Source organism: Macaca nemestrina, chromosome 8, assembly GCF_043159975.1.
Source record: "Macaca nemestrina isolate mMacNem1 chromosome 8, mMacNem.hap1, whole genome shotgun sequence".
NCBI lineage: Eukaryota > Metazoa > Chordata > Mammalia > Primates > Cercopithecidae > Macaca > Macaca nemestrina.
Genome location: NC_092132.1, coordinates 84,961,653 through 84,982,608, shown reverse-complemented (window position 1 = coordinate 84,982,608; position 20,956 = coordinate 84,961,653). Strand labels below are relative to the sequence as shown.

Here is a 20,956-nt window from a genome sequence, read left to right as displayed (position 1 = left end):
AAAAAAGAACTACTAAGGGTTTTTTTTTTTTTAAAGATATGGTCACCAAGTATAAAGTTTGAATCAGGGGAGTAACCTTGGGATAGACAAAATAATAGCCCCTGTTTTGGGGGAGGGGGGAACTCTTAAACCATTTTTCCTATTATCTCACTTAAAACAACAACAATCATGAACACAGAAGATTTCTGTAACCAAATGTGGAGGGATGGGTTTCTCCCTACCAGCAAGCAAGCAATTAATTCTGCAGTAGACTGCAGTTCAATTCCCACACTACTTGCAGATACTGTGAGGTCCGGATTGAAGGCTTAGTCTCACAAGACTCCCCTGCCCCAGATACCAGTCATGATTCTGGGACTCTGGCACTTCTGAGCAGTTTCAAGTTGGAGTTCCCATGTCCTGCTCTTTGGGTTAATTTGCCGGAGTGGCTCACAGAATTCAAAGAAACAATTACTTACATTTACCAGTTTGTTACATAGGATATTGCAAAGGATATAGATGAACAGATATGTAGGGCAAGGTATGGGAGAAGGGGCACGAAGCTTCCACGCCCTCCCTGGGCATGCCACCTTCCAGGAAGCTCCATGTGTTCAGCTATCCTGAAGCTCCCCCAATGCTGTTCCCTTGGGTTTTTATGGAGACTTCATTTCATAGGCATGATTGATTAAACCATTGGCCATTGGTGATCAACTTGACCTTCAGTCTTTTTCCTCTCCCTAGAGTTTGGGAGGTAAGGCTGAAGGTCCCAACCTTTGAATCATGCCTTTCTCTTTCCAGTGACCAGCCCCACCCTGACACTGTCAGTCAACACACAAAAAGTACTCTGGAGAGTCCAAGGATTTTAGGGGTTGTGTGCCAGGAAAGGGGAATGAAGATCAAATATATATTTTACAACATCACAGCCTCCAAAGCTGCCTATGACCTAATCTGCAGAACCTGTGAGCAGGTTCTTTTATATGACCAGGAAAAGTAAGGTTGCAGATGGGATTAAAATTGCTCATCAGCTTATTTTGCAATGGGGAGATTATTCTGAATTATTTAGGTAGGCACAGTGTAATCACAGGGTCTTTGTAAGTGGATGAAGGAGGGAGGAGAGTCACAGAAAAAGAGAGGAAGTAGAGGTCACAGTGATGCCATTTCCAACTTTGAAGATGGAAGGGAGCCACCAGCCAAGGAATGGGGCAGCCTCTGGAAGCTGGGAAGGCAAGGAAACGGATTCTCTACCAGAACCCACACAAGGAAGGAAGCCTTGCTCACACCTTGATGTTAACCCAGTGAGACTTATTTTGGACTTCTGACCTCAAAAGCTGTAACATAATAAATCTGCGTTGTTTGAAGCCACTAACTTTGTGGTAATTTGTTATAACAGCAATAGAAAACTACTACAAACCCAAGGGGCAAAAGAAGGGATTGGGAGAGGGTGACAAAGAAAGATAAATTTTAAGGGCCAAAATACATAATTCCACAACCCTGCACAAATCTCCATAAGCATTTTTCTCTCCATTACATAACTTTGCTCACACATCTTCCTCCTATGATATCCTTGAAGTCAGGTACTGACACTCACCAGCATTTGCAGTCTTAAAGCCTTATTGGAGCAGTCTGCATACCACATGATTGCAGGAGGAGAGAGGAAGAGAATGAAAAAGATCCAGAATATAATACGTAATCAGATATTCCATAGACTCCATGGAATACATTTCTAAGAACTAGTGCACACTACTTTATTACATTATCTAAATGCAATAAACTCAAGTATACTATGCAGACACACATAATCATGCTAGAAAATAGATGGCATGTGAGCTGTTGAATCACTTTTAACCCTAACTGGATTTCTCTGTTCTAAATCTTGGTTTGGCAACTCCTGATACACCAAAGTACTGAATGATAGAATTCAAAGGTAATACACATAATATCTTTAAGAAATCTCTTTAATGGGCCAGGTGGGATTCAGGAGACTATATGTAAGTGATCTAATGTTATTAACATACTTTTATCTTCCAATAATACCCCAATGTGCTGAATAATGTATTTTAAGTAAATGCAGATATCTTTTTGTAAGTATAGAGCATGTTGAGATCCTAGTAATGACAGTTGAATATCAGAGAATCACAGAAGTAAAAATTTGTTACCAGATTTGGACATTTGGTTGCCACACAGACATTACAGATGACAGACAAATAATTTGTCAACATAATTCAGTGAAATATGCTTCAATACATTGAACTATCATTAAAAATATAACTTGTGAGATTTGATGACTGGGAAAAACTTACAACACAAACTCACTGGCAGGAGACCAGAGTAACCATGTCATTTTATTTCACATTTTATTTTAATTTATCAAAGTTATGCTTGGTTCCAGATCTGTGAGACAATATTTTTAATATGGAAAACAGAACAACAACAAAACAAACAAGAAAATGACTTGCAGCCTTGAAGTATGCTCAGGGCAAAGTAGTGTGGGTGACCCTTCGATTAAAGAAGCTAAATCAGAGCCAGAAATCACTTCATGTTTTAAGTACAATAATCAACTAGTCAGAATCACAGCCAATAATTAAACTTTTTAGGCAGTTGCTTCATTATGACATTCATTTCTGCATATATACTTTCAGGTTGGAAGTAGAAATCTCAAAGGTCTGGCAACCAATATACAAAAACAATTCTGAAGACTTTAATTAGAGAAGCACCTTCATACATACAGTGCTCTCAGATTCAAAAAGTTTTAAAAGGGGCTTGGATTTGGAGGAATGCAGGAGGCAGACAGATAGATGGGGAGAAAGGAGGATGGTCAAAGAGGCAGAGCCCTTGGCTGTAAGAATAAACTTCAACCAAAAAAGATCCACCTTTACTAATTTTATGAAGTAGGATTTCACATGAGTTATCTTTAAAGATATCTTCAAAGAAAGTGTTTTCTTACTTTAAAAAGAGAATCCAAAAATTACCATCCTAAAGAATGGATATGTTTTGTTACAAAAGTGGAGGCAATAAGAAATTCGTAGTATAGTGATGTTAAGGAAGAAAACTAACTTCTGACCTATTGTCTACATTTCTGTTCATTTAATTCCATTCTTTCTGAGCCGTCCTGGTGGCTCCTGGTTATGAGAACACCCCCTTATCTTACACCATCCAACAAACAGAATCTTGTAATTCCTTTGGTAGATTTGGGATTCTGGTTTACGGAACTATTGGCAATGGCAGAAACACCTATGATGCTATCTCAGTGTGTTTACATGGTTCCTTTTGATTCTAGATTTAGATGGTGCCTTTTTGCTTCTTATGCTTGTTATTTATAGGGAATACGGTTTTACAGGCTAAGATCTTCTTGACAGTGGTTTTATTCCATGTAGAAACTAGCTCAGCTCCTCCTAGTCACTAAGAGACCAAAGGCTGTAGTAACTCTGTCTCCCTATCACCTCTCTGGATTTCTATGTGGTCCATGCCTCCTGTAAGACTAATTTCAATCTAAAAACTATGTCTCCTAATTCTGCCCTGAATGTGTCCTGGAATATGTGTCAATATTTTCCCATCTCTCCATGGTCCTTCTCATTTCTGTCCGAGGTTCCATCTTCTGTTGACATGCCCAAGAGTCAGCTCAACCCATTGCATCACCTGTTTTGCTTTATGTTAACTGTATTTCTGAACTCAGCAGTCTTCACAAATCCAGAAAAGACTGACTGTAGTCACACTGAGAATATGAGTTAACGGTAGTAATGTTTCTAAATATTTCATAGAAGAAATGGACGAACAGGACCAAATCCCACACCGTGAAATCTACTTAAGAAGAAATCACCATTAAATCAGTCTATCTCCAAAGTTCCACCTTCCCACTAAGCCACCTGCGAGAGTAATTTTTCTCCACTGATCTGCTATGCAGAGCCCAAATTTAGTAGTTCCTGTTTTCTTTTTCCTGGATTTAATCCCCAATCTCACATGCCTCTGAAAAGAATTTTCAGAGAATTCTTGACAACTATGAAAGGCTTGTACAGTCTGTGTAGTCAGCAGATGTGCTTTTAGAGACAAAGTTACATAACTAATAATATCCCACTGATACCGAAAACATTGCCATGGTTTTTTTCTTCAAATAACACTCATAGATTTTTGCTATTTAAATAACAATGACACATCAGAATTGTTTCACTGTAACAGAGGATTGAAAGAAGCCCAAAATGTTATTGAATGACTGCATTCTTTACTGTCCGGCAGGCTGTCATTTGAATGGCAAACAGGTGTAGGTGCTTTTTCAGGATCGTCTCCCACAGTGTACTGTAGAGTCATTCACTTAGCTCTGTTGGCATCCGGGTAAATAGTGTGGTGGCCCCTTATAGAGGAAGCCCGGCTTCCTGCAGCTACCAGCCATGTTGACAACAACCCATGCTCAAATACAGAAGAGGAACTCTCCAGCCTTCCATCACTCTAGATTCTGCATGTGGGGAATGGTTAACTGGACAGGGCCACCATCACCAGAGATTTAAGGATCAAAAGAGTAAAAATAAAACCACACGCATTGCTATGGTCCGAAGTTTTTTTGTGTCCCCCCCAAAATTCATATTTTGAAATCCTAACTTCCCAAGGTGATAGTTATAGGTGGTGGGGCCTTCGGGGAGGTGATAAGTCATGAGGGTGTCGCTCTCATGGGGTTAGTGCCCTTATAAAACAGGCCCGAGGATCATGGCGGACGCCAGGCAGGACTAGACAGCAGCTCTGGACAGAGCAGCATGCGGAGGCTTGCGTTGTAAATTTCAGCTCCAGATCGACTGCAAGAGCAAACCAGCAATCCGGAGATGACCCACAGAGGCTCTGAAGGAAGCGAACTGTTCCTGCAGGACCTGGGAGACACCCCGAGTACTGTGAGTATCCCAACTGCTAAAGTGGGAAAGGGAGACCCTCCTCTCCCGAACACACACACCCCCACTGGAGAAGTCGGTCTGTTTGCGGGGGAAGTTTCCAACTTTACCTAGAGTTGAGTCAAATGAGAGAGCCAAGCCTGGCAATTTGAACAGGGCGAGAAGCCTCCTGGCCAGAACTCAGGAGAGGGCGCAAATCCGGGCGGGCGTACAGACTTCACAGGCAGGGGAAGAACTAAAGCCCTTTTCTCTCGCAGCTGGGAGGTGGATAGCCTTGGGCAAATTTTCAAGCCCCTCTCGCCCTCTGCCTGAAAACAGATAGGGGCTGTTGGGGGAGGGTACAGTGGGGGAGGGTACATTTATCCTTTCCACCACATAAGGACACAGTGAGAAAGCGCCACCTATTAAACAGAAAGCCTCGCCAAATACCAAATCTGCTGGTTGCCTTGATTTTAGATTGCCCAGCCTCCAGATTTGTGAGAAATAAATGTGCTGTTTACGATACCCGGTTTATAGTATTTTGTTAGAGCAGCCCAAATGGACTAAGACGAGCATTAGTAAACCTAATTACTTTCTCTAAGAAGGGGATTGGGACCATCAGAAAACAAATGAGATAATTCAGCAAGAACATTGATGATACTGGATGCTATGAATATCTAGTAGATATGTGCAACCTCTTCCCATTGTGCTCTAAACTTGAAATTAAAATAATGTGCCAAAGTTCTTTATATGGCATCTGGGACTCATTTACAAGTGATTACAAATAAACAGATTTGTTTTCTAAACAGTTAATCATCTAGGCCGGGCATGGTGGCTCAGGCCTGTAATCCCAACACTTTGGGAGATCAAGGCAGGAGGATCACTTGAGCCCAAGAGTTCAAGACCAGCCTAAGCAACATGGCAAAACCCCAGCAAAAAAAAAAAAAAAAAAAAAAAAAAAAAAAAATTCTATCTATCTATCTATCTATCTATCTATATAGATATGTATATATACCTACATGACCTATCAATCAATTTGCAATAATTGTAAGGACTCCCTACAGCTTAAATATTACACTGGAAAACAATTGGTAAAACATTTTGATAAATCAGTTTATCAAAAATGAAAGCCAGAAGTAGGACTGACCACATACTGAGGAACATTGTTGTCAGTATATTTGGCCAATGATGGGCCTGGATGCAGGGCCAGAGGTACATCTCAATCCCTCTTACCACTTCAAAAGATGGAGCTGCACGCTGTTTTGGGTTTTTTATTTGCTTGTTTTTTGTTTTGAGACAGAGTATTGCTCTGTCGCCCAGGCTAGAGTGCAGTGGCGCCATCTCGGCTCACTGCAATCTGCGCCTCCCGGGTTCAAGAGATTCTCATGCCTCAGCCTCCCTAGTATCTGGGATTACAGGCATGCACCACCACGCCCGGCTAATTTTGTGTATTTTTAGTAGAGATGAGGTTTTACCATGTTGGCCAGGCTGGTCTCAAACTCCTGACCTCAAGTGATCCACCTGCCTCAGCCTCCCAAAGTGCTGGGATTACAGGCATGAGCCACCATGCCTGACCATGCTGTTTCAATTCATGTCTGAAACAGGTCCACAGAGATGGGCTTATAGGCCTGTAGTTAAAGCTTCAAAGTGAAATGCAAGTTCTCTATCAGAGAGAGCTGACTATGGACTCCAAGATATTTGGGAAAAGATCTGTGTCTTTTCTGACATGGGTCCTTGAACAGACTTCATGGAGTAGCATCTGAGTCCTGGGGACAATGGGTAAATGTAGAAAAGGCAGAGGGTGGCGTGACCCTATGTCTCTGTGGGGTCTCGGGAGCCCTGGGTGCATTGTTTTAACAGCTTCTTGACAAGCATAGAGCTAGGTGTTTGAGCTGGCGTGGGACTCTGTGTATGAAAGCAGTGGCAGAGAGAGCCCGACTTCAGGAAACTACCCAGGGAACCAGGGTGACACCAGTGGAAGTGGCAGGCGCCCCCTCAGCTTCACAGGCAGGGAGGTCTGGATCTCCAATCTCTGTGGAGATGGCCAGTTACAGGGACACACCTGGGAAAAATTATTCCCCCCAGCCAGGGTAGATAAAGGAAAGGCTCCAGACTGTAAGTGAAACCCCTCTTGAGAAGAACTGGCACGAGGATGGCAGGTGGCCCTGGCACGGAGGCAGGAAAGAAGTCTGGAGGCTGCAGCTGCTGCTAGAGTTTGTGTGGGCTCCAAAAGTGGTGTCAGTAGCAAATAGTCAACAGGTCTTAGAAACTGATGAAGAAAAGGCAGGAAAAGTAAAGAAAAAGGGGAAGAAGATAGAGAGTTGAGCCAAGTGAGAACTACTGTCAATAAAAAAAGTGAGGTTGAGGTTTTGTTGGAAAATCCTCCCTTGTGCCCTAATGGTATTTTCTTGTGTCTCCCAGCACCAGACAGCCTCCCACTTCCCCAGCCTAGGCCTAATGTCCCAAACGCTTTCCCCTACAACACACCTTGTTTCATATTCCCTCCTTCCCACATATTGTTAGCAATAGCCAAGTCTCACCATGTTACCTTCACATTTATCTGATCTTCAACAAAAGACTCCTGAAAACACAAAACTTTCATCCTCAAGGGTAAGTTTATATCATGGTATGTCAGTCTTTGTAGCAGATTGGTGAAGATGGAGTTTCCTTCAAAATCCACACTGAAGAATTGCTTGCTTCATTTGCATATTAAAGCATGTCTCCTTAAGCCAGCCCAATTTGGGGTTTAAAAGAGAGCTGTCCAAACAGTAGGAAAGTGTGTATCCCTTACTCCTCCATCCGTCTGCAATTAGAGCCCATCCCGTTAGAAAGCATCCCCATCCCCAATTACTTCTGTGAGGTTTTTGTGGGAGGTGGGGGCTCATATCCTGTCTGCACCTGTCATTTTATTGATATCTTGTTCCTGTTCCCTTTAGTGAGGGACACAGCCTGCTGCCTCCAAGCTGCCGAAGGCCCCACCCACTGTCATGAATGCTGGAGTCACTTCCTACCACTGGGATCGTACCCTGTGGACATTTTAATTGGTTCTAAACCCAAAAAAATGTAATTAGTTCTGTGCTATTTCTTTATTTGTGCCTTACCTAGTTCCAGAAAGGTTTAAAATTTTAAAAATATGTACAAGGAAACTAGATAACAAGTAGGAAGTGAGTTTATAGAAACATAATGTTAGAAAGATAAAAAATGAAACTATAAGTGAAATTAATGCATAGAATGCAAGCCATATAATCATGTGTATTTGCTTGAGGTGGCCTGAATATTTATCTCTGAGCTGTCTAGCAGGCACTTCAAAAAAAGTGAATCATAAACAAAATCTACTTCATCCTCAGTATCTGAAATCTGAGAAACATCTCCTACGGATAGAGCTTTATAAGGAAGTTTCTCTTTAATTTAGTACCCTTAATCTTTACCATTACTCTTAGAGTAAATACAAAAATGTTCATAAGGTCATTTGTAATATTGCTTTAAAGTGTATTTATGACATGTTGTATCAACAGAGTTCAGTAATTTCACTGTAGGAGGAAAAAACTATTTGGTTTAAGTTTCAGGCAAAAATCAAAGTGAATATCTAGAAAATGGCCTGCAAATTTTTCAGACATAATTCCATAAATCTTGTTTCAGAGTACCCTAGAATCAGGGTAACCCTTCTTGACAAGTACTTAGACATGCAGATATTCTGTGTTGCCGTTTAAAAGCTGACACATATACTTCAGCCTCAGTTGGCTGAGCCAGGAGTGAAGTTAGCAGATTCTTAAAAGTTGAGCTGGGCACAGTGGCTCACACCTGTAATCCAAGCATTTCGGGAGGCCAAGGTGGACAGATCACCTGAGGTTAGGAGTTCAAAACCAGTGTGGCCAACATGGCAAGACCCGGTCTCTACTAAAAATACAAAAATTAGCCAGGCATGGTGGTGCGTGCCAGTAATCCCAGCTACTCAGGAGTCTAAGGCAGGAGAATCACTTGAACATAGGAGGTGGAGATTGCAGTAAGCTGAGATCGCGCCGCTGTACTCCAGCCTGAGTGACAGAGTGACACTCTGTCTCAAAAAAATAAAAATAAAAATAAAAAGAGGCACCTAAAAAGGTCACACACAGAATAGAAAGCCTCAGTGCCTACACAGAGGAGGGCAGAGAGTACAGGGGGACACAGACAAGGTTTTCTACTCTAATACACAGAAAAAGAAGTAGCTGGGTCTCAAACTCTGTTATTTAGAATATAGAAACAATAATCTTTGCAGGGAAAATTATTTACCAATATCTCAGCAAAAAAAAAAAAAAAAAAAAACCACCTCATTAAAACACCAGTTGAGTACCCAACTTTAAGTAGTGTTAAGTATCTATCAAACCCCTAAGATAGTTGGCTGAATTGACCTCAATGTAATTAACTGGATTTACCTGTTTTGTAGGGTTGTTAACTATAAGCCAGTTGTAGGTTGGAGGGGTCTATTAAAAATTAAGAGATTTTTTTTTGTTTGTTTCTGAAGACCCTCTTTCTGGAAATACTTTCAAAGGGAAGCCAGTTGTCAACTAAGGAAGGTCATTCATTGTTCATAAAATTAAACCACATGATCTGCATATAATAAAATGCTTAGACTTATTTTCAGGGACAAAGGGTGTGAATTTTATCCTTTTCAATTTAGATATAGTCAACTGAAAAGTAAGCATTTTGTTTCTATCTAAACTTTCCAAAAAATGTAGAACCCTTGCAAGCCCAATAAAAAGTCAGTACTTTTATTTTAAAGCATATTAACAATTCAAATGTAAAAATTCTGTGTTAAAAGAAAAGCAATAATAAACCCCATCAAAGGGTACTGATAAGATATTGTGGTTTGACTTAGAGCTTAAGAAAATAAAAGAATAAACTAGTTCCAGGGGAAAGAAGGGCTGTGTATGTATTCTATTGTTAACTATTTTGGCAGACGGGAATGTTTCTTTGGTGACAAGCTCAGAGCCATGTCAATCTGCAGTTAGACCACTCCTCCCTAATTTCATCAAATTCGTGACCCAAAGTCAGAGACTTGATAAGGCCCTCTTGGTGGGGAAAGGGCTTACCCTTTAATCTATGAACCTGCTAAACTGCTTGGGAACAGGGTATGTCAGCTTTCTGTTATTTGATCCCATTTCACCATCTGTCCATCTTTACAATGCAAAACAGAAGAAGCCAATGTATCTTAAATACGATGTCCTGGGAAAATGTAAAACAGAAAGATGGAAATTGGCCCTCTATTTGTGCCTCCATCTGCAGACTCTTTCATTCTGGCCTCAGTTCTGGAGCCAAATTTCTATTCATCCCAGACATCTCTACCATTATCTCAGTATCATCTATTATAAAACTTTTTTTTTTTTTTTTTTGGAGACAGGGTCTCCCTCTGTTTCCCAGTGGTGCCATCTTGGCTTACTGCAGCCTCCACCTCCAGGCTCAGGCAATCCTCCCACCTCAACCTCCAAGAGTAGCTGGGACCACAGGTGTGTGCCACTGTGCTGGCTAATTTTTGTATTTTTAGTAGAAAGGGGGTTTTGCCACATTGGCCAGGCTGGTCTCGAACTCCTGGCCTCAAGCAATCCACCCGCCTCAGCCTCCCAAAGTGCTAGGATTACAGGAGTAAGCTTCCACACCCAACCATTTATTATATGACTATTAAAGCCAGATATTTCAGATTATGAAACTTTGTTTCCATAACAGATGATTCCAACATCATTTATGGTTTGTGGCTTAGGAGGAGGAAATCACATAATTTAGTCTAAGCACTATGGGTATAATTTTATTCTTGCCAGTAAAGAAACTGAATAGTGAGAAATTCAGGGTCTTTCTCCAGACCCCCCAGAGAAGGAAAACATTTTCAAACAATCCGGAATAAAGCCACCAAAATGGGTTCAAAAAACCCTGGAGACACAATGACAAAATAGAAAACAGTATTGTTCCTTAGAAAATGAAACATCAAGCTGTAAACATCAAATGAATAGTTTAATGTTGCTACTCTAAAATGTGTATTACAAGATGAAACAAGAGTCTTGACTGAAAATATGGAAAAAATCTGGAAATGTAATGAACACAACATTTTGTAAAGTCATTTTAGATGAAGGCCTTCAATAATTACAACTTCCAACTCATACACTGTAGTTAAAAATCCATGACAGGACTAACATCAGCCATCCGTGCTGCAGTTCCGATTGATATGTAAAACCCAAGACTCTCATACTCCCTCCTCAGATACAACACATGTAGAAAAAATAAATGTCAGGAGAGCAGAAGACCTTTCAACTAGATAGAACACTGTGTTAGAATGAGAATTAAGGGAATTTGATTCTGACATGACCCCATCAAATCCCAAACCTCATTTTGCTGATAGAGATCGAAGAAAAAAGCAAAAAGGTTGAATCTACACTTGTGTGCCAGTAAAAATTCCATTGCAAATTTTACAGAGAGAACAACTGACATTTGGGAAAGTATAGGGAACGTGGCTGAAATGCCAGATAGAAGTCTGCAAGATTAAACTGACTTCCAGCAGGTATGTAAGCAGCCATAAGCAGAGTAAAAACTCACTATTAGGAAATCCTTTCTTCCTATCAGCAGCATATCTCTACCTGAGCCATCACACTTGTTAAACGGGAATACTGTATTCAACAAAAAATACCTAGAGCAGGCAAAGTTCTGACAGCTGAGATCCAGTGTTCTGATGAAGACCTTAGTCTTAGAGATTGTGCAAAAGACAGTTTTCACACTGGGATAACATGAGGTAGAAAAAAAACATGGGATAACGTGAGCTTTATGAATCATTTTCTAAACTAAATCGTATTTCTGTTAACGGGCCTTTCGGTCTTAGTTTTTAAAATGTTTCAAGAATGTTCAAAAACTTTCCATTTTTCAGTACTGGGTAACTAAAGAAGAACAGCAAGTTCACATATACTCAGACTGCTCTTACGTTCCTATTGGGTCCCAATACCCTTGTCAGAGTTGCATAAATCATTTTACAAGTGAAACTTGCCACAGTCGCTCATAATTAATATTGTTCCCAAGTAATTAGCCAAAAGAAAGAAGTAGTTGTTAGAGTGTGTTATGGAAATATTTATTTAGCACCCAACAAACCTTGCTGCATGGCTATACATTGGGCCCTGGTCTGACAATGAGCCCCTTCCCTCAATGCCTTAGGAGCTGCTTTGCAGACAGACACTAATCATATTCAGTGGCAATGACAAGACAGTGTTGCCTCCTTCTTGTAATCAACACAATCCTATCTCTTATGAACAAAGGAAGAGAGCAAACGCGGTTAAATAGGGATGTCCTAGAAATGACATACAGAAATAGACTTAGCATGATTTCCGTAAATAAAACAGGACATTGAGAGCAAAGTGCTTAATCTGGAGTTTTCTAGAAAGATCTAAAGTGGTTCAGCCCTTTGCATAACCCCATTACCAGCTAATGTCACCCAAGACCCAGCGGTTGAGATATGAAAGAACACCTTAAGAGGTAGGAAGCAAGGAACTTCAGAAGCCTTTTGCCCAGCCAATAACAAAGGCGAGAGGAGTTAGGTGTTACTGACCTCCAGAAAAATCACGGAGAGACATGTTGGTAAAGACATGACAGTCACTAAGCAAACTTAAGGTTAAACCCATTTAAAATCCAATAAACACCAAGGAGGGCTGTTGCTCTGGACTTTCACAGCTTCTTAGAACCTGCAACTTTTTCAGGTAGCTAATTGCTTCTTCCTATCTGCTTCCCCAGAAAAGAAGCCCCCAAATGCCCCAGAAGACAGACCTAAGTAAGTGAGAGAGTATGTTCCAGAAGACACTCAGGAATTGTCCCGAGCATACCTTGTGTCCAATGTGCACTTAAAATGTGGCTATTGAGTAATATAAAGATGTAACTTAAATGTAAAATATACACCAGATTTCAAAGACTTAATATGAAAAAAAAAACCAGAAATATAATAGAAAGAACAACAGATAGAGAAGTGAGTACATCATATCTTTTGGTGTGGAATAGATGGAGAATAAACAAAAACCAGCCAGGCACAGTGGCTCGTGCCTGTAATCCCAGCACTGTGAGGCCAAGGTGGGAGGATTGCTTGAGGCCAGGAGTTTGAGATCAGCCTGGGCAAAACAGTGAGACCTCAAATCTAAAAACAAAAGCCAAAACCTGTATAGCATAATGCTAGGTGAGGAGAAGTTTAGAAAATACAAAGTGCGTAAAGGAATAGAAAAGAGTGGGGTCAGGGAACACTGCTTCAGAAAGCAGGGCCCAGGATAGCCTTTCTGGAAAGATGACACTTGAGCAAAAGCACAGGATGCCCCATCTAACACCTTTGAGTACAAGGACAAATACCAAGCCTTCATGCACCCCAGCTCCCATCCAGAGAGGCACAAAGGTGGCCATCTCCTTGATACTGGTGGGAAACACCCCGAGAAGCATCTCAGCAATTGTCTATAGTCTTCACACTCTGCAGTCCTCTGGAGAAAATAACAGAGGCAGCTACAAAAACATCTCACCCTTGAAAAGACTGCCTTGTGGCTGAACATTAAAACATTTTCCTAGATTTACTAAAAGCAAAAGACTGACTAGAGCTTTTGGAGTCCCCTGTCCTAGACACATGCCTATGTTGAAATACTTTTCTCAGTATTAGAAATAGTAATAATTGTTATAATTTAGCTAGTCAAATTTTTTTCCTAAAACATAGAAGAAATAACCAAGCAATAACCAAAGTTTAACGTGATATGTTCACTAGCATTATTATTATTATTATTGTTATTTTGAGATCAAGTCTTTCTCTGTCGTCCAGGCTGGAGTGCAGTGGCGCAATCTCGGCTCACTGCAACCTCTGCCTCCCGGGTTCAAGCGATTCTCCAGCCTCAGTCTCCTGAGTAGCTGGGATTACAGGTGCACACCACCACACCTGGCTAATTAGCATATTTTTAGCAGAGACGGGGTTTCACCACGTAAGTCAGACTGGTCTTGAACTCCTGACCTTGTGATCCAGCCACCTCGGCCTCCCAAAGTGCTGGGATTACAGGCGTGAGCCACTGCACTCGCCCACTAGCATTATTTTTAAATGGATATATTTTAAATTTTGATGAAGCTAATGAGTGCTCGAATTTAATAAAATAGAAGAGTTTAAAATGAAAAGCAACAATTCTGTTTCCCAGGCCTCCACAATCTCAATTCTGTGTATCGGAGGCACTATATTAACTATGATAATTTTTTCATTTTTAGTTTTTCTGGTAGTTGCCTGCTCTCTAAATAACAAGCTTAAATCACTATGGGTTGATACATTAAGTATCCACACCTATGGACTTTCTAAGGCATGACAGCCTTCCTCTCTCCTCCCCTCCTGCCACTGAAAGTAAGAATTGTTCGTTCCTCTGTTGATTTCTTTTTTTTTTTTCTTTTTTCTTTTTTTTGAGATGGAGGCTCACTCCGTCTCCCAGGCTGGAGTGCAAGCTCAGTTCACTGCAAGCTCCGCCTTCCAGGTTCCCGCCATTCTCCTGCCTCAGCCTCCCTGTGCCTGGGACTGCAGGCTCCCACCACAGCGCCCGGCTACTTTTTTGTATTTTTAGTAGAAAACGGGTTTCACCGTGTTGGCCAGGATGCTCTCGATCTCCTGACCTCATGATCCACTCACCTCGGCCTCCCAAAGTGCTGGGATTACAGGCGTGAGCCACCGCGCCCGGCCTGTTGATTATCTATTAACTTAAATATTGCATATAAATATGCAGATATCTCTTGAGCTCTTATGTGGTAAAAAGGGATTATTAGTGGTCTTTTTCTTTCTTCTTTTCTCTCCACCTTACCTTATAACTTTCAGCACTACTTTAAGTACCTTGACTGACTTTTTCTTGTCAGTTTTGATAACTCTTTTTTTGTGTGTATACATAATCAAGACTTCTTTCCCTTGTTATTTGATTGACCTGAAAATTTGAAAATCAGCAAACAGTATTTCTGTTATTATGACTATGTAATATTATTGACTGTTCTGCCAAGTATTATTATTACATTCCAAATTTTTGTGTTCTTTAAGAGTTTCTCCTCCTCCTCCTCCTCCTCCTCCTCCTCTCCCTTTTCCTGTTTCTACTTTCTTCTGCTTCAGTTGCTTCTTTGCATTGCTTGCCTGTATCAAATCTTTACTTTTCCAATTTCTCAAAGATCCCACAAATCGTCAGCCTCCCATTTTTCCAGATCTTTCCCTCTTTGTGCCTCCATCTAGACTGAGAGGGTCTGCAGATGTGCTCCTTAGCTATGATGCGGGAACCTCACTTTGTTATTCCTCTGAGATGGACCCCATGCCTTCTTTCTTGATTTACTCCCTTCTTGAGCTGGATCATGTCCTCCAAGTAACTCCCTAAGAAACTATATGGAACAAGTAAACCTAAATCCTACATACCTGAAGAGCTATTCATTCTACCTTCATTCTTGATTGAGAGCTTTGCTGAGTATAAAATGTGAGATTGAAAATAGTGTTGCCTTGTAACTTAGAACATGCATTCTAGCTGGGTGCAGTGGCTCACGCCTGTAATCCCAGCACCTTGGGAGGCCAAGGCAGGAGGATCGCTTGAGGCCAGGAGTTCAAGACCTGCCTGTGCCACACCCAGGAATTTAAGGCTGCAGTGAGCTAAGATCGCATCGCTATGCTCCAGCCTGGGCAACAGGGGGGGACTCTTCTCTTAAAAAAGAAAAGAAAAGAAAGTACATGCCAGTATTAGTAATCCAGGATTGCTGAGGGGAAGTTCAAAAGATAGTCTGATTTTTGTTCTTTTATGAGTGACCTTGTTTTTTTGCTTATTTGTTTTCTTTATCTCTGGAAATTTCTTATTCTCTTTTAATATTTTTCTGGAAACTTTACAGTGGTAAGTTGAAATGAGTCTATTACCTAGTCATTGTTCTGGGAAACTAGCATCATTCAGCTGTGGGAAAACCTCTTTTGTTATTTCTTGAAATATTTCCTCCCACCCATTTTTTTCTGTACGGTCTTCTGAGATTCCTATTATAGGTTAAGCATTCCTAAAATCCTGAAAATCTGAAATCCAAAATGCTCTAAAATCTGAAACTTTTTGAATGCCAACATGATGCCATCAGTGGAAAGTTGAAAGTTTCACACCTGACCTCATGTGATGAGTCACAGTAGAAACACAGGCCCATAATACAAAGTTTATTCAGCATTTCCAGAGGAAAAAAGATCTTCCCAGCTCCCTTTAGCATCAATATCTTTTCCGCACACTCCCAGAATCCCCCACGCAAGCAGGCCCACAAGAAGATAAAGCCCCGCCTACCAGTGGTTCACCACCAAAATACAATTGCGTTTGTTTTTAAATATGCCAATTTTAGTTGCTATTTTAATTACAGAACAAACATTTTATATACCCGTAAAGTACAAAGGCAAAAAATAAAAGACAAGTCATTTTAAAATACTGTCAAATTAGTTGTTGGTGATTAGCTAGAAAAATTGGTTTGGGAGAAGTTTTAAAAATCTGAAAAGATTCTGCACTCAAATTCCATTGCAGGTGTTCTTATATCCTAGACGTTTTAGAAATTATAAATGAAGCATTATAGATGTATTTTATCCAACAAAAACTATGGAACTTCCAATCAATGAACTCATAATCAAAGAAAAGGTCTGGACTTATATCAAATGACTGACTAATGAAGATAGTGTTATATACATTGGGAATAAAGTAAAACTTTGTGAAGTGATATTAAATTAAAATACGGCAAGCATTTATTACAGTACCTGACATAACAACATTACATAAACAGTGGGTATTATTGTTAGTTAAAGTGTTTTGTTTGGTTTTTTGAGAAAGTCTTGCTCTGTCACCCAGCTGGAGTGCAGTGGCATGATCACCGGTCACTTTAGCTCAACTTTCTGGGCTCAAGGAATCCTGTACCTCAGCCTCCCAAGTAGCTGGAACCACAGGCTAGTGCCACCACACTGACTAAATTTTTGTACTTTTTGTAGAGACAAGGTCTCACTATGTTGCCCAGGCCAGTCTTGAACTCCTGGCCTCAAGCAATCCTCCTGCCTCGGCCTCCTCCCAAAGTGCTGGAATTACAGGCATGAGCAGGCAGAGGTTTGTTATTTTACTGAACAAATACTGATTAAGAATCCAACTCTGGGCAAAAGGGAGCTGAGGGGCGGGGGCACCGCGGCACAACTGGCTTGAGCAATTGCAAACAAGATGCAGGACCCCAATGCAGACATAGTTCTTTCAAGATGCCCCTGTTGTGTAAGATGTAATTTGCTGCCAAGGAAAGTCTGAAAGAATTGGAGAAAAAGGAGGAAGAGTAGCAATGTGTCCTCCAGCAGTCTGTGGTGAAAACATATGAAGATTTGACTTTGAAGAGTTGGAGGGTCATGAAGACGAATGTAATGAGGAGGATGAACATGCTGTTGAACTATACAGGCAGCAGAGACTGGGTGAGTGGAAAGTAACCAAATTGAAGAATAAATGTGGAGAAGTCTTGGAGGTCTCAGGAAAGGATTATGTTCAAGAAGTTACCTGGTGAGGGTTTGTGGGTCATCTTGCACCTTTACAAACAAGGACTTCCCCTCTGTGCCCTGATAAATCAGCACCTCAGTGGACTTGCCAGGAAGTTTCCTGATGTCAAATTTATCAAAGCCATTTCAACAACAACCTGCACACCCAATTATCCTGATAGGAATCTGCCCACGATATTTGTTTATCTGGAAGGAGATATCAAGCCTCAGTTTATCCGTCCTCTGGTGTAGGGCAGCATGAACTTGACAAGAGATAAGTTGGAGTGGAAACTGTCTGAATCTGGAGCAAGTAACACAGACTTGGAGGAAAACCCTAAGAAACCAACTGAAGACGTGTTGCTGTCCTCAGTGTGGCACTCTGTCCTCATGAAGAGGGACAGTGATTCCAAGGGTGATGGAGGCTGCAGCTGCTGTAACTTGCTGAACTTTCTCGTGACAAATTGTCTGGATTTTTTTAAAAAGGAAAAAGTAGGAATAAATCCTTTCGAGTTTTAGTTTTGTATAAATTATGTTTCAAATCTTTACATGTCAAAAGTAATCATTGCTGGAAATTTTGTTAATTTTTTGGAACTCTTTTTTTAAATTGTAGTATTTCCTTAAAAAAATTAAAACCAGCTATTGGTATTTAAAAAAATAATAATCCAACACTATTCCAGGCCCTGGGCATACAGTGATGAGAAAACCAACCTAGGACCCTGCCCTACGGATCTTACCATTGAGAGGGAGAGGCAGACATTGACCAAAGTATCAAGTAAATCCTTAATTACGATGTCTGAGAAGAGCTATGAAGGAAAAGTACGGGAGGAAATGACAGCACACATTGGGGTCCTTGTCTACAGGGAGGGTCACTAGGAAGTATTTGAACTGAATTTTGCATCATGAGTCAGAGTTCACTAGACAAGGAAAGGGCAGGTTCCAGGCAGAGGGAGCAGCAAGTTCCAGTACCCTGCAGCACGAAAGATTGGCCCTAGGGCATCTGGAACATCCCAGCCACATGCTGAAGTTTGAATCAGTTTGGAAAAATGATAAATGCAGTAGGGTTCATGCCAACATCTTTTTTAGATTCTTTGTTCTTCTGACCAAAAATATATGTTTAAGTGTTATCTACATTTTTCTTCCCATCATAATTAATGACTCACCCTTTAACATCCAAGACTTTGTCTTTTCTTCTTTTTTTCTCCCTTGCTTTCTCCTTGAATTTATAATTATGATGGGATGTTAAAGGGTGAGTCATAATTTGTCTGCTTCCTCCCCAGGTAGAAAGAAGTCCATACAGTTAATTGTGGTCATGTGATTTAGAGAGGTCCGAAGCGTCCATTCTCATTGATTTCTTAATGTGTATAATTCCAGCGTAGTCTGTAATCTTCCACAGTGGAATAACACTTAAGACTTCTATTTGTTTTCTTTCCATTAGTTGCAGCTGTTTTTCTACTGTTATTTTATTCAAGTAATTAACACACTGATTTATTTTGTCTTGGCAGCCTGGAGCAACAATGCTAAGAGTACACATTTTTATGTCAAACAAACACACAGACCTTTTGAAAATGAATCACACTGGATTCCTTCTTTCCAGATTCTCTTGAAGTCAAGTAGTAAGAATTCTGGAGAATTCATACACTCTTGGCCAAAAAGGTTTTACAAACAACAATAATCTGCATAAACTCTTCACTCTTTAAGACCATTCGTCTTAGTCAGCTGATTTTTCTCAGAATACAACCAGTTTGATAAATGTGTGCGTGTTCACATTTCAGCCAATGAGGAAGCGTGAAAAGCCATGGTGCTGAAAGTGCATTTCCCATAGTTCCTTGTTGTGAGATCATAAGGGGAGGGTGTTGTATTGTGGATAAAATGCTCTGTATCTTAACTGAGACTAAGTTGTTAGCAAGCCAGACTTTAAGATTCAGAAAATTTACTCCGGACAGCAAATCTTAAACTTACAATGGTCCTAATTAAGGACCAGTGAGTTAAATTGAGTGTTTAGAAGCCAATTTTTTTTTTTATTTTGAATAAAGAACATTTGTTCGGTGTGATACTGCCAACAGGATTTTATTCATTGTACTGGTCTCTCTTTATAACTCTGCCCAAGTAAACCAGCCAAATCCCTGTAGTCCATTCCAGAATCACACTGGGAACACTAGCATGAATTAATAGTAAGTCTGAGTTACACAATAATTTGTGAATAGCACCCATTTAACTGCCAACAAGAATTTGCAAAAACACTAATGGCTAACCAGGTGTGGCCTAGAAAAAAAATGTTGATGACTTTTAATGCAGAAATTCATGTCCAGCCTATCCAAAGGAACCTTTACAGGAGTCATGTGGCCTGGCTTCTCAACTCAGCTTTGTGGCTTATTCTTTGTGGGCTTGCATAAATCAGTTGACCTTTTTGTTCCTCTATTTTCTCATCTTTAAAATGAGGGGGCTATGTTAATCATCTACATTCTTTCTGACTTCAAAATTCTAATTTCACATCTCTACATCATTTCAAGTAGCACATGGTCTCTACATAAATGGATCCTACTAAACTGATTCTCACAAAACGTTAAAAAGTTGTTTACTTGTTTAAGTAGGTTAAACATCCCCACATTAGGAGCTCTGAATCACATTCCCCCTATTAATTTTCTCATAAATAGCACAAAAGTAAGTTGCAACCCAGTTTTGCCTGCAATATCATAAAATCTAAATTAGTTGAATTTAAACCGGTGAAATGTGGTGAAATTTTAAGTGTCATTTAAAATTTAAATTAATTGTGCATGATCTGTCTTGGGTCCTTGTCTCTTTCTCTACACCATCTGCCTGGGAAATTGTAAATTGCCCAAGTTTCCACAGATATTCACAACTCCTGAGAGTCTCATTCCAGACAATTTCTCCCCTGAGCTCCAAACTAATATTTAATACTAATAGTTTCCACTCCTTGAGTGCCTCTTACAAGTCTGGTACTGAGTATGACTCTAACCACATTGCCTCTACCTTTATAATACTCCCACTAAGTAAACATTGCTATGTCCGTCATCGAGATGGAGATCAGAGAGTGATTAAGACACACTTCGATCACTTGTCACTTGTCAAAGCCCTGATTGTAATGCAAGTATTCCTGGCTCAGACATCCATGCTTTTTTTTTTTTTTTTTCTTTTTTTGAGATGGAGTCTCACTGTCACCTATGCTGGAGTACAACAACATGGTCTTGGCTCACTGCAACCGCCACCTCCTGGATTCAAGTGATTCTCCTGCCTCAGCGTCCCAAGTACCTGGGACTACAAGCACCACACCCAGTTAACCTTTGTATTTTTAGTAGACATGGGGTTTCACTATGTTGGCCAGGCTGGTCTCCAACTCCCAACCTCGTGATCCACCCACCTCAACCTCCCAAGGTGCTGGGATTACAGGCGTGAGCCACCGCACCTGCCCCAGACATCTATGCTCTTTCCACTGTTCCACAAAGATGAACAACATCAGTAAAAAGGCAGGATATTAAACCATGATTACTGTTCCCCATCACAGTCTTCTTCTGGGTATAGAGAAGTGGGGACTGGAGGAAAGACCTGAAAAGCACCAGTCCAGTGAGGATGAGATATGGAATCTGAGGTCAAGAGCAGTGGCAGGCAGACTGGGAAGGCAGTTCTG

General features: G+C 40.6%; 1 pseudogene; it reads left to right on the top strand.

Moving 5' to 3' along the window:
• Window positions 1–4,784: 4,784 nt before the first annotated feature.
• Window positions 4,785–17,826, top strand: LOC139355598 (phosducin-like protein 3 pseudogene; annotated as a pseudogene).
• The last annotated feature ends 3,130 nt before the right edge of the window (window positions 17,827–20,956 follow it).